General features: G+C 43.1%; 1 protein-coding gene across 2 annotated transcripts in view; it reads right to left on the bottom strand.

Annotated features, from left to right (window-relative positions):
• TCERG1L (transcription elongation regulator 1 like) overlaps positions 1-13,370 on the bottom strand; it is a 159,146-nt gene that overhangs the window by 57,137 nt on the left and 88,639 nt on the right. The window lies entirely within an intron of this gene.

Raw genomic sequence — 13,370 nt, 5'->3', positions numbered from 1 at the left:
CTTCAAACATTAAAAACTTCCCTAAACAGGGCTGCCTTCAGATGTCTTCTAAAAGTCAGATAGTTGTTTATTTCCTTGACATCTGCTGGGAGGGTGTTCCACAAGGTGGGCAACACTACCGAGGAAGCCCTCTGCTTGGTTCCCTGTAACCTCACTTCTCGCAGTGAGGGAACCACCAGAAGGCCCTCGGAGCTGGACCTTAGCATCCGGGCTGAACGATGGGTGTGGAGACACTCTTTCAGGTATACTGGGCCGAGGCCATTAAGCTAATAATGGTTTGGCACCAGCCATCTCATCTTTGTCCGTTTTGCTCTTACCACCGCCATCACAGTCACCAACTATGGGGCCAAAAGACAGCACCAATCTTCATGTCCAATAATAGTCAATGCTGCTCAAGTTTTTAATACAGGCATTTCATGATTCAACTTGGTTATAGAGATGTGCTTACTCCACTCTCAGCAGCTGTTTTTTTTCCTTTGTGCTTCAAGGCAGATTGAAAATGCCATATCCTCCAGAATAATCCACATGTCAAAATTTAGAATCCTATCTGTGCAAATAAATCCAGGATCCAGACTGGGAAGGCTTGATATTCAGTGGGTAGCATAGCAACAGGCAAGGAACTAGTTGAACCCTCAAACCAATGTTGTCATTTAGTATATGCATCCTCTTTCTTTATCTTTGCACACCCATGGGTGCACAAAACATTCATTCATTCGTTTAGAAGAATGATAAAAATTATTCAACCGATGTACAAATAAAATTGAAAATAAAACAAAGCTGAAATCCACATTCCACTAAAAACAAAAAATACTTAGAACCATCATAATTCAATTCAAAACAAGGATAAATGTATAAAAACACAATTAAAGACCAAAAATCAGTAAAATAGCCCCTAATCTTAGCTATCTATTGAAATTCATTGGAGGGTTTCATGTATGTTGGCCTCTGTAAATCAACTTCTCTAAATGCAGACTTCTTGTTTTTAATCAATTAAAATAGTAGTTGTGCAAACCGCTGTGTATTATAGTGGCAGATGACCACAGCAGCCTTTTATGGGTGAATGGCTGCATTACTTTCCATGGACGGCAGGGGTTCTTTCATTCATTCATTCTGTTTGTATGCCACTTTTCCACACACAAAAATCATGTCGAAAGATGCATACAACAAAGAAACTGGGATGCATTTCAAACCAACACTACAAAAACAATTTCCTAATAACATAGCAAATCAACAATGTAGTAACCATTTCCTAATAACATAGCAAAACAAAAATTGAGTAACATAAAAACCACAGTTCAGTACTATACATATAGCAACATGCAGCATCCAGGAGCAAAAATAACAAGGCAGCTTCACAGTTTCACTTTAGTCCTCCCCTCCCAAGATGTTGCTCGCAGTCCATCTCCTGCAAGAGCTTTTTATCAGACTTCCAAGAGGAAAGGGTAGGGCAGCTGGAAACCCCCCTCCCATGTTGCTGCTCTAGGACAGTGTTTCCCAGCCTTTTTTGGGCAAAGGCACACTTGTTTCATGAAAAAAATCTCGAGGCACACCACCATTAGAAAATGTTTAAAAAATTAACTCTGTGCCTATATTGACTATATATAAAGTAACTCTCTTTAATAGGCATCAAATAAACACAAAGAAAGTACCGGTATTTTATAATTACTTTATTATGAAATAGTAAGTACTGTATTTTTAGGACGCTCCGTCCCATAGGACGCACCTACTTTTTTTGGGGGGGGGGGAAATAAAGGAAAAAATTTTTTCCTTTATTTCCCCCCCCCCAAAACCAGGTCGGGGAACAGTAGGATGGCGGTGCTGCGCCTCCCCGCTGTCCCCCGAGCTTGTGGGGCTGGCCCATGTCTGCCTGGCGCGAGGGGCGCTCTGCTTCAGGGCGCCCCGCGCATCGGGCGGCAGGCTACAGTCCGCAGCATGGGGAACCCTCTGTTTCAGGGCGCCCCACGCGCCCCCCCGTGCGCAAGGCTTGCCAACACGAGCGCGGAGCACGGGGCGTCCTCCGAAGGGCGCCCCGTGCTCTGCGCTGCCCGCAAGCCTTGCGCTCCTGAGGGGAGATCCCCTGGGTGCGCAAGGCTGGCCAACACCAGCGCGGAGCACGGGGCGTCCTCCGAAGGAACGCCGCCATCCCGCTGTCCCCCGACTTGGTTAGAAGGCTGGCGGGGGGAGAAGCCTGCTCCTCCCCGTCGCCAGCCCCGCAAACTCGGGAGACAGCGGGAGAGGCGTAGCGCGCCCACCCGCTGTCTCCCGACATGGTTTGGAGGCTGGCGGAGGGCTTCCTCCTCCCCCAGCCCCGCAAGCTCCCAGAGCTCTGGGTCCCGTTCTGGGGGAGGGAGAAGCTCGGGCTTCCCCCGCCCCAGCCCCGCGTCTCCAGCCGGGAGACGGTCGCGCTTTAGCCCCGTGCGTGCTCTCCCAGCTGGAGAGGTGACGCGCGCCTATGGAGGCTCCTGCCATAGGCGCGCGTCACCTCTCCAGCGGGGAGAGGGTCGCGGGGGGCTGCTTTAGCCCCGTGCGTGCTCTCCCAGCTGGAGAGGTGACGCGCGCCTATGGAGGCTCCTGCCATAGGCGCGCGTCACCTCTTCAGCGGGGAGAGGGTCGCGGGGGGCTGCTTTAGCCCCGTGCGTGCTCTCCCAGCTGGAGAGGTGACGCGCGCCTATGGAGGCTCCTGCCATAGGCGCGCGTCACCTCTCCAGCGGGGAGAGGGTCGCGGGGGGCTGCTTTAGCCCCGTGCGTGCTCTCCCAGCTCGAGAGGTGACGCGCGCCTATGGAGGCTCCTGCCATAGGCGCGCGTCACCTCTCCAGCGGGGAGAGGGTCGCGGGGGGCTGCTTTAGCCCCGTGCGTGCTCTCCCAGCTCGAGAGGTGACGCGCGCCTATGGCAGGAGCCTCCATAGGCGCGCGTCACCTCTCCAGCTGGGAGAGCACGCACGGGGCTAAAGCAGCCCGACTCGCCCGCCTCCCTCCCACGGCACACCCGGCAACTTCTCGCGGCACACTAGTGTGCCGCGGAACACCGGTTGGGAAACACTGCTCTAGGATAGTGTTTTAGCTGCATTGGTTAAAAACCTGCCCAGATTCTCTGGCATTGTATTGCCCAGTTTTCCACCAACAGATACCCCACAAAGGGTGGTGGTGGGGGAGAGCAGTGCCTTCTTCCTCTTCCTGTCAGCAACTTCAGTGCTGTGGTGATGAGAGCAATAAGTTTCTGATTCCTTTCCCTTCCCCCCCAATCTAGAAACCAGTTTTAGGGTGGGGGAGAAAATGGTGCAGACCAGAATGAATTTCACGGGGCTTTTGATGGTTTCTAATAACATGCACCAATACACCACGGTCTTCTAAGGATCACTTCAAACATGTGTCCGTACAGGCAGCTGCTACTGGAGTAGAAACATTTCATGCAATTTGGCTATTTTAGATGGTGAATCCAATCCAGCCATTATGGTTTGCTGTGAGGATTGCTGCCTTGCTACGTATGGAGGGGAGAGGAAGGTTACTCCTATTTCTCAAGGAGATCTGCATGAAGAAATAAAACAGGTGAAGCTTATCCTGCTACAGGGGGCAGGGGGAAGAATTTCATCTCAATTACTGAAGTGTCAGGAACAGCAACTGGGGATAGGGAGCTTGCAATCCCAGCTGGCACACAGAAACATTTTCCCCCCATCCTCCACTGGAAGTGAGCAACATCCAAATCAGTTCTGAATGAGGGGAAATGAGAGAAGGGGAAAACTCTCTCTCCCAACTCTTCCTAAGCTTTTTAGAATAAAAATAAATTTATCTGCTTCCTTCTCCCAAAACTCCACCCCATAAATTTGAGCACTGGTCAGCTTTAAAACACACATACCTGGCACCAACAGTCCAGTATTTACTGCTTTCCCCATTTTTGTATGTTTTTATCATGCCTTTTAAATGCATTGTTTCTTATAGGATCAATTACATTTTCACAGGACAAGCCTGGAATTCAGGCTATAAACCAGCACTGTATCTAGCCTCTTATGAGATGAAGGCAGGTTTAAAAAGGGAAGGAAGAGATATCATAAATCGTTTTACTACTGCTTAGGTGTGTGTGTTTTTTTAGACTCCATCATTTACGGCAATAGAAATGGGGAAACATATGTAAAGCCCAGAAATGCAACAAATGCAAGAAAGATACATAGGACTAACAAGAAATAACAGATAAAGGGATAGAGAACTTTAGGCTAATCTAAGTGGCTGTAATGTGTGACCGAGCCAGCTGTGCTCCCTAAATCTGCCTTTGTTCTATGGACACCATGAGCATCATTTGATGAGAAGTAGCAACACACCCTAGTGGATTGTGGCACAGGTGAATACTAAGGCTCTCAGTCACAACTATGTTTGTATGTATGAACTTTCGTGTTGGTCTCTAAGGTGCTACTGGAAGGAATTTTTTATTTTGTTTCGACTACGGCAGACCAACACAGCTACCTACCTGTAACTAGTAACCTGTAACCTGTAACCTACCTGTAACCTAACTATGGTTAGGTTGTATACATGTTCCTGTTTACTCTGCACCAAGTATCCTCCCGCTGTTGGTTTGGGAAACAATGTAGACATGTCATGATCCACAGTTCATCTATCTTGTATCTATACTGTCATTTCTTATGGTACATTTCCCTCAAGCCAACTTTAATTCAAATTGAAGGAAAGAACAACCTAGTTGCGTTTAAAATTGGTAACGTGTCTACAAGCCTTGGTGTTAACAAGCAAAGTGTATTTCCACTTGCTACAAAAAAGCTAATAAGATAGTTTCATAAGCACCACCAATGATATTACAGATAGGCCTAAATGACGATTTCATGCTCACTCCTTAATATCCTTGTGTTCCCCAGAAGAGTTTTAATTATTGCCTGTAGAAGATCTAAGCCAAAGCTTTTCAAAACTCATTTTGGGCGGACAAATCCATGGAAAAGAAAGGGAACAGGGCTATATAAGCCTGTGGCATGGATAAAAGGTTGTAGAAGACAAATCCATGGAAGCAAAAACGATTTGCCCCAAACAGGAGGCTGCCTCTTAGAACTGTTAGCAATGGAGAGTCACAGAGCTGCACATGTAACACTGACTGGGACACTGGAGGCAAGTAGAGTTCATGCTTTATTCATCACTCATCAAAACAACATGAAACCTAGGCTGGAAATGTCAGGAACTTGATCCCACAGTCTCAGGGTGATTAATATAATGACCCTGCTTCTCTCTGCAGCAGTTTTTACTTCATGTGGTGCTGGAATTCAGAGCAGGGCCTGAGAAGGACAACGGTGCCATGGGAGACAGATGAAGGAACAATATGTAGGACCCAAGGCAGAGAAGGGCTTTACAGAGAAGCACCAGCAGCTTGAACTGAACCCAAAAGGATAATGGAAACCATTGGATGAATCGGCTTGCACCATCCCAAATCCAGAAACATGTCAGATGAAGAGCCTGCTGGATCAGGCCAATGGCCCACCTAGTCCAGCATCAGGTTCTCACAGTGGCCAACTGGATGCCTGTGGGAAACCTGCAAGCAGGATCCAAACATAAGACTACTCTCCCTTCCTTTGGTTTCCAGCAACTGGTATTCAGAGAACTGCTCCCTGGGGAGGGAGGCAAGGGCCAAATGCAAGGCTACAACCAGCAGTTGCTTCAGACACCTTATAAACACATATAAGATTGGGAGAGTCACACACATAAAACATGATCCAAATTTCTATTTCTATTTGCTTTTATGTTTTTATACTGTTGTTTCATCGGTTATAGGTTTTGTGTTTTTGTTTTAATGGATATTGTTTTTATAGAGCATTTCAGGAATGCTTCTGAATGGGTAAATGAATAAGTGGTTTTCAATTCTTCCGTGAGAGGGTGGGCTGGAAGGTAACGGTGCCTCTCATTGTTTATATGGGTTGAAAGGGTGCTCTCCCTATTCATTATACTCATGTACTGTTCTGCGCTTAGGAACAGATAACATACTGGAATTTTTATAGCACTACTTTATGTTTCTGAAAGGGTTACACTGTCTTTTCAAGTTATGTCAAACTGTTTCTCTTATTCAGACAAACTCTGCCACATCTTGCTTCATTTCTGTAAACCCTTCTGTTCTTTTCTTTTTTTACAACTGGGTATATTAACATAAGCCTTGCCATTCTCATTGTGTGCATGCTTGTGTGAAAATTAACTTACAGTTTGCATCTACAGCCCATTTAAGTATGTATTTTTAAATTTTCCATGTATGGATAAAGTCCAACTGCTTGATTTAAGTATACCTTATGCTCACCCAATATGCTTGATTGATTTAGAGCAATCATAACCTTTCAGGAATAAATATTTGCACACTTTAGCGCTACAAGAACATAAAAAAGCAATCTCTACAATAGATTGCTTTAGAATTCAAATGCTAAATAAGCACTAAGGATTTGGCTTAATGTCATAATGTAAGAGATGCGTTCAGAATGAAGTGAATATAACCCGGAGGGCTGAAATTATATCTAAGCATAATCCATAAAAGTCCTAACTATAAACCAAGCAATCAGGGTGCTTTTTTATTATTATAAACTTTAGGCCAATTTTCTTGTTGTGATTACTTCCCTGCCATTTTGTATCGTTGAATGTAAAAGGAGACTGCTTGATAACTAACTCATAGCCTTTTAAGAAATAACTCCCACCTCCTTTGACAATATTTCAATATGCGCTTTGTTATATGAGTTGGAGTCTGTGCTAAAAATGTAACCAGCATTGTATGTTCTCTTTTATAAAACTATGGTTTAACAGCAACCACCTTTTCAACTGAGCACTGGCTGAGGCGATGCTGGTTCTAACCAGGGCTTCTTTCTAGCAGCAGCCAAGACATGGGCAAGCAGTGTCACTTCCTTGAGCTCCTGACAGCTGAGTGAGGCGGCGGCAGGTAGAGGCAGTGGAGAGGTTGCAAGTGCATCAGCATGAGCAATGGATTGGCTCCACTGGGGCATTTGCACTGTGCCAACCTTCCCTCCATCTCACCCCTGACCCTCTTGGCAAGTAGCAGAACTCAGCAGTCAGGAAAAGCACCACTGCCCATCACATTTGCTGCTTCTGCTTTACCCCCACAATGTATAACTTTCCTAATCCCAGCTTCTCTCACCACTATTTAATCTCTCTAGGCTTCCATGTGGGAGTGAACAGCTGATGCACAGTAACTGTTATTCTTTATTATTATTCCATTTATGGTTTAGTGCCTAAATAGGCTTCTACAGTGGTTTACAGGTACAAAAACCAATTACACAGACATTAAAATATAAACCATAATTAAAATACCCAAGGAAACAATCCCATTCAAACAGAAAAGCAAAACAATTAAAGCAGGAGACTCGGGGTCAAAAGATCAGGGGGTCTGCCTGTGCAAATAGGTGTGTTTTCAAAATCCCCTTAATTTTAATCGCAGGATAGCTCTGTCAGTGTTGGTTTCTGCCATTCACAACTCAGGCATTTAAAGCGCTTTTCGCTTATATGTCACAGCTAGGGGGAACAGTGTCTTGAACTTGCACTAGTGTATTGGGTGGGGGACTTTGGGACTAGAAGTTATATTTAGCTCAGTGGTGAAGCACACACACTGCATTCAGAAGTTCTCTGGATCCATTAGTTGGTGTCTCCAGTAAAAGCTAGAAGGAACCAGGTGATGTGGGTCTGGTCCTCTGTATGAGACTCTGGAGAGCTGCTGCCACCAGGCCAGCAGATCAATGATCTGACCCTACTAGCTTTATATGTTCATACGTTCCAGATGGCAAGCTTTTGAGGGATGAATTTCAACCCTGAACCTTCAATTGTCTACTTGTTGTTCTGCTTTCAGTGGCATTATTTGGGCAAGTGAGATTATAGCATATAATATTAAAGCCTGATACCCTCTATAAATGACTATGTAATTGTGCATTAATGCTTTTTTCAAAGATGATGACCCATATAGTAATATGATTCGGCCCAAATTCATTGAATCTGGCATGCTAGTGAAAGGACTCCTGCGGGGCAAAGGAGCTTTCCCTCCTCTAATCTCCCAAATCCACTTGGAGTGTCAGGAAAACCCCCAAGAACATTGCATGAAGGGTGAATCTTTCTGTCTGGCCAGTGGAAATGCTTGAGCTAAGGGAACGATCAGAAGATCTTCGTCTTATTCCTCCTTCTGCCTTAATACTTGCCCTTTTGGATTTAGCATCCATGTTTTTATGTAGGAAGTTGTTTTGCCATTTGCCCTTCACAAACAGGGCATCTAGTGGTGTCATACAATTATGCATCCTTGTTTCCCTGCAGAGCGTAGTCTTGGACTCAGCTCATCACAGTACTCCTCTGTGGCTTTGTGCATACAGTGGTACCTCAGGTTACAGACGCTTCGGGTTACAGACTCCTCTAACCCAGGATGAGAACAGAAACCGTGTGGTCGTGGCGGCGGTGGGAGGCCTCATTAGCTAAAGTGGTGCTTCAGGTTAAGAACAGTTTCAGGTTAAGAACGGACCTCTAGAATGAATTAAGTACGTAACCAGAGGTACCACTGTACCTCGTAATGAATTATATTATCACTACCCACAAGAACTTCAGCTAGTTTCATAAGATAACTTTAAATAGAAATAAGAATTAATGTACTACTTTGGGGCAGTATCATGAGTAAACCACTCAAAACACTGACCTGGAGCTTCCTCCATTTGTCCCCTTCCTTGAAGAGCACAATAGATGCTATCCCCCCTACATTCTTCAGTTGCAATTAGAGGTACTTTTTACACTGTGTGACAAGAAGATGGAGAGTGTTTTATGGTAGTAATAGCTAATTGGTGCTTTTATTTATGTTTTAGTCTCATTGATGCTCGGTTTTAGAAGCTGGGATGGTAGAGGATTAAAGTGCTGCCCAAACAATGGAAAATGGTGGGGCGGGTGACTACTTATATAGGAGCCCCTTGTTCAAAAACACATCAGAGGCAACTTTCAAAGTTTCAAAAGAGGATAAAAGATAGAGCTTCCTCTCAACCAATTAGCTTATATTTTGTTGCTTTGTTTACCTACCTCAGGAAAGAGTCAAGGGTTCTCTATTTCCAATTATTCTGTCAAAAGTGGAGTAATTGGTTTTCAAATCAGGCAATTTAAAAGCAAATAAAAATGAGATAGTGCTCTAGCCACCACAGTTTTTTTAAATAAGATAAGCTGCCTTGCAGCACAAAAAAAGGAATCAGGCATCCCCCCTCCCCACACTCCAACTCCCATCTCCTCACTGTAAAATACAAAGCTAAGACATTTATTTATTTTTCACCATTATTATTTAGCACCTGTTCAGCACTCTTGCAGCTGGTTTACACACTTCATTTTGTAAAGTTTATGTCCCCACCTTTCCAAATCTAGCATCAATCTGTCAACTCACCTGCCAGAACTGTTGGCTTACCCCAGCCTTGTACAAGCATCCATTATAATCAGAATGATGGTGCTACCACAAAGCTAGATAAAAATATGCTTAATGGGGAGAAAACCAAAATCTATAGGGCGATAGGTCTGCCACTCCCCCCCGTTTTGGTTTACAAAAGTATATGTGACGTTGTTGACCTCTAGCCCCCATCAGTCAACATGGCTCATAGCCTGTGGTGACAGGACTTGTAGTCCAGCAACATCTAGAAGGCCAAAGGTTAGCCTCTCCTATTTTTAACTATTGTGCTTAACATAGTTTGGCCCTTAAATGCAATACCAGTGCAAGGGAATGTTAAAATATAAAGGGACACATTTTTTCTCCTTTTGACTGGAAACCTATATGCATGAAGACGTTTGAAACTCCCCGGATATTTCATATCTCATAGTAAAATGGCATTTCACAAAACTAAATGAAGCCGCACGCTGAAAAGAAGTCATAGATACCACAGATTAGAGATCTCCCCGTTTCCCAGAAAAGCACGATATCAACCTCACAAAATATGCATTGAACAAACCATGAGTGATCTGCGGTCTTTCTTTTTTTAAATCAACTGCATAATGATTTTGGCTGCTTATAAACACAGATCATACTTAATGAAGCCTACTGAAATCAAGAGACTTAAGCACCCTTAATTCCATGTTGGAATGAACCCTTGTTTGGAAGCTTCCATTTCTAGTCATTGCAGCAATGGTAGAATACTAGTAATTTGCCCAAAGCTAAGCTAATGAATGAATGGCTGAACTTGGATTTGAGAACTGGCCCAAGACCTGCATCTCCTCCCTATGGTACCTATCAACTATCCAGCTCTGAAAAGTACCTTGGTTTATATGAGTATATTGCCTGGTAAAGTATTAGTTAAGGTAACCATTTTAAACCATTTTTGAAGTTGACTTTTCACTAACCATAGTTATGACTAATAACCATTTTAAAACAAAGCTAGAGTATAAGAATCTTTAGTAACTCATTGCAAACTCAGTGAACTTAGTATGACAAATCTAGCTACGCCACACTTAAAAACAGTTCAAATAAAATATCCCCTGCCTCTAAAATTTTGAATTCTCCACAACTTTTATAATCATCTTTTTAGCATTTCCTATATTTAGTTAATATGCACATACTATGCATACTTCCTTAGAACTCTTTTTTGTCGGGAGGGGGGTATCTTTTCTAAAAAAGAAAACAAAATAATGTGTTAGAGAGGAAATGCTACAGATTGATGGCTGAAAATGATACAAGTTTAAAGACCCTTTGTAGGAATACTGGCTTCAAATAGCAGCAGTGGATCTCAGATAGGAAATATTTTTGTTTCAGTGCACACAAATCTGAAAATGTAATTTCAGAAAAACGTTTTTATCTGATTGTCTACATATTTGCCCTTTATTATAACAGGACAAACTCCTTCTTAGTGCTTATTAGATTGTTGCATTTATCTGTAACAAGCAGATTAATAACCTAAAATGATTTTCTACTGTTACGAGACAGAGAATTTAACAAGACACATGTAGTGAGTTATTCACTAAACTCCCACCACTTTTAAATGAAACCAAGAGCATAAATCCCCTCTTGCTGTGCTCAAGAATATTATCATTCATCTTTTCTTCTAGTAGAAATGATCTTATGCTTCAGGGTATAAATGAACCACTTATTATTTTGGGTTAGAGGGAGAAACACAACATAAGCTAGAGCTCAGCAATCTATATACAATTTCTTGCACATTCAAATATACTCTTTGTATATGAATTTGTATGAAGATACAGTGGTACCTCTGGTTACAAACTTAATTCATTTTGGAGGTCCGTTCTTAATCTTAAACCGTTCTTAACCTGAGGTACCACTTTAGCTAATGGGGCCTCCCGCTGCTGCATGATTTCTGTTCTCAGCCTGAGGTAAAGTTCTTAACCTGAGGTACTACTTCTGGGTTAGGAGAGTCTGTAACCCAAAGTGTTTGTAACCCAAGGTACCACTGTACTGAGTTCTGTCCTTTCTTAAGGTTTATCTGAGGTTTTCCAATAGTAGTAGACAAGTTTATGGCTGCATATGTATGTATAGGTAAACCATGGTTTGGCATTGCAAGGTTGAGCTGCAACAAGTCTCAGATTTCCTGACTAGCCCATCCCACCTGCTCTTTCAATGAGGCCGAATTTGGAGGCTTTTTTTCTATTCTAGAGCAGCCACAGCTTTGCTGTGGTCTTTATTCCGAGAAAAACTGCTGTTAGTCATAACTATGGTTAGTGAAAAGTCAACTTCAAACCATAGTTTAGGAAGCTGGATTGCTTTCACCAACACTTTATGGTCCAGACCTAATGCTAAACTGTGGTTAATCTAAAACAGAAGCGGATGCTCCCAATAACCTCTCTGTGTGAGCAGAAGAAGCCTAAAGGTCACTGCAGCTTGTCCTCGTGATTTTAAATCATAGTTGAATGTTATATGTGAACCAGGACTGCCACAAGAATGCAAAATGTACATAGTGCAACTGAGAAGCAAGGCTTGGTTATAAGAATGCAACTCTTAATTGCAAGAATGAAATAAAACTCTTTTAAATATAGTTTAGTTGTCAAATTTGCACCCCTGAAACATGCAGACAAAGGACCTATGCCTCCCCCACCCCCCGCTCATCTAATTAATGTTTTTATATATTTTTTATTTTGGAACAAACTGTCTATTCTTTTAGCTCCATCTTGTTGCTATCCCATCTTGCTGCTATCCCATTAGTACTATCCCATCCCCATGTAAGAATGAAATTCCCTATGGTGCACTATGACTCTTAGTTTAAGTTCCCAGTCAGTCAGGTATACATGCACATGTATGTACCCACAGTAACACTGTGTGCAAAGGAGAGACACCAAGATGATCAAGGGTCTGGAAACCAAGCCTTATGAGGAATGGTTGAGGGAGTTGGGCATGTGTGGCCTGGATAAGTGGAGACTGAGAAGAGATGATAACCATCTTCAAACATCTAAAGTGTGGTCACATGGAAGATGGGGCAAGCTTTTTTTCTCCTGCTCCAAAGGGTAGGACCCAAACCAACGGACAAGAAAGGAGATCCTGACTAAACATCAAGAAGAATTTACTGACAGTTTGAGATGTTTGACAGCGGAACAGACTCCCTCAGGAGGTTGTGGACTCTCCTTCCTTGGAGGCTTTTAAGCAGAGGTCGGCTGGCCATCTGTCATGGATGCTTTAGTTGAGATTCCTGCATTGCAAGGGGTTGGACTAGATGGCCCTCAGCGTTCCAAAATTCTGGAATTTTGTTATCTCAGCATGTGCTAGTTCTACGCACTAGTTGCAGCTGATAAAAATGTTATCTATAGATTCCACGTACCACCTGACCAAATGAAGTATGAGTCTTCTACAATTCTCTTTACACGTGGCAGCATGAACAACTGTCTTTCTGCATCCTGATTGCCTTTATGAAGCGTAGTGTTTGTGAACACTCATTAAGGCTCACTGTCATTTAACTTTCTGGGAAATGAGCAGACTTCAGATTTTAGCACAGCCCTACCACCAAACCAATAAATATGTTAATTAAGAAAAGAAAAGGGGAAGGCAAACATTGTCATCTTGCTTTGGAGTACTTTGCTTTGTAATGGCGGGTTCTTTACTATCTTTACATCTGTCTGAGTTAAATGAAGTAAATTTGCTGGAGAATGTGCGGGTGGAAGTCTCCTTTCATTACTTTTAATATCTTACTGATGCTTCTCATTTGGGGTTCTGATAACCCAGGACACAAGTTATTTTCACAGCTCATTTAGATGACACATGAAACGTATAATGAGTTTGATGCCATTGTAGTAAAGGCCCATTCTGTCCCCCCTCCCACCGCTTTTAACCAGGACGTACAGAGACTGCAGTTCTCAAACTGGAATAACTCTACTTCCTTCGGTAGTACTATTCAAGTATAAAGTACAGTATTTTGTCTTACTTTTCATAATATCGCCCCAATGCCAGTTATCC

This window comes from Podarcis gaigeae, assembly GCF_964106915.1.
Source record: "Podarcis gaigeae genome assembly, chromosome: 5".
Taxonomy (NCBI): Eukaryota; Metazoa; Chordata; class Lepidosauria; order Squamata; family Lacertidae; genus Podarcis; species Podarcis gaigeae.
The sequence above is the reverse complement of the archived record's forward strand: the minus strand, read 5'-3'. Positions and strand labels throughout refer to the sequence as shown.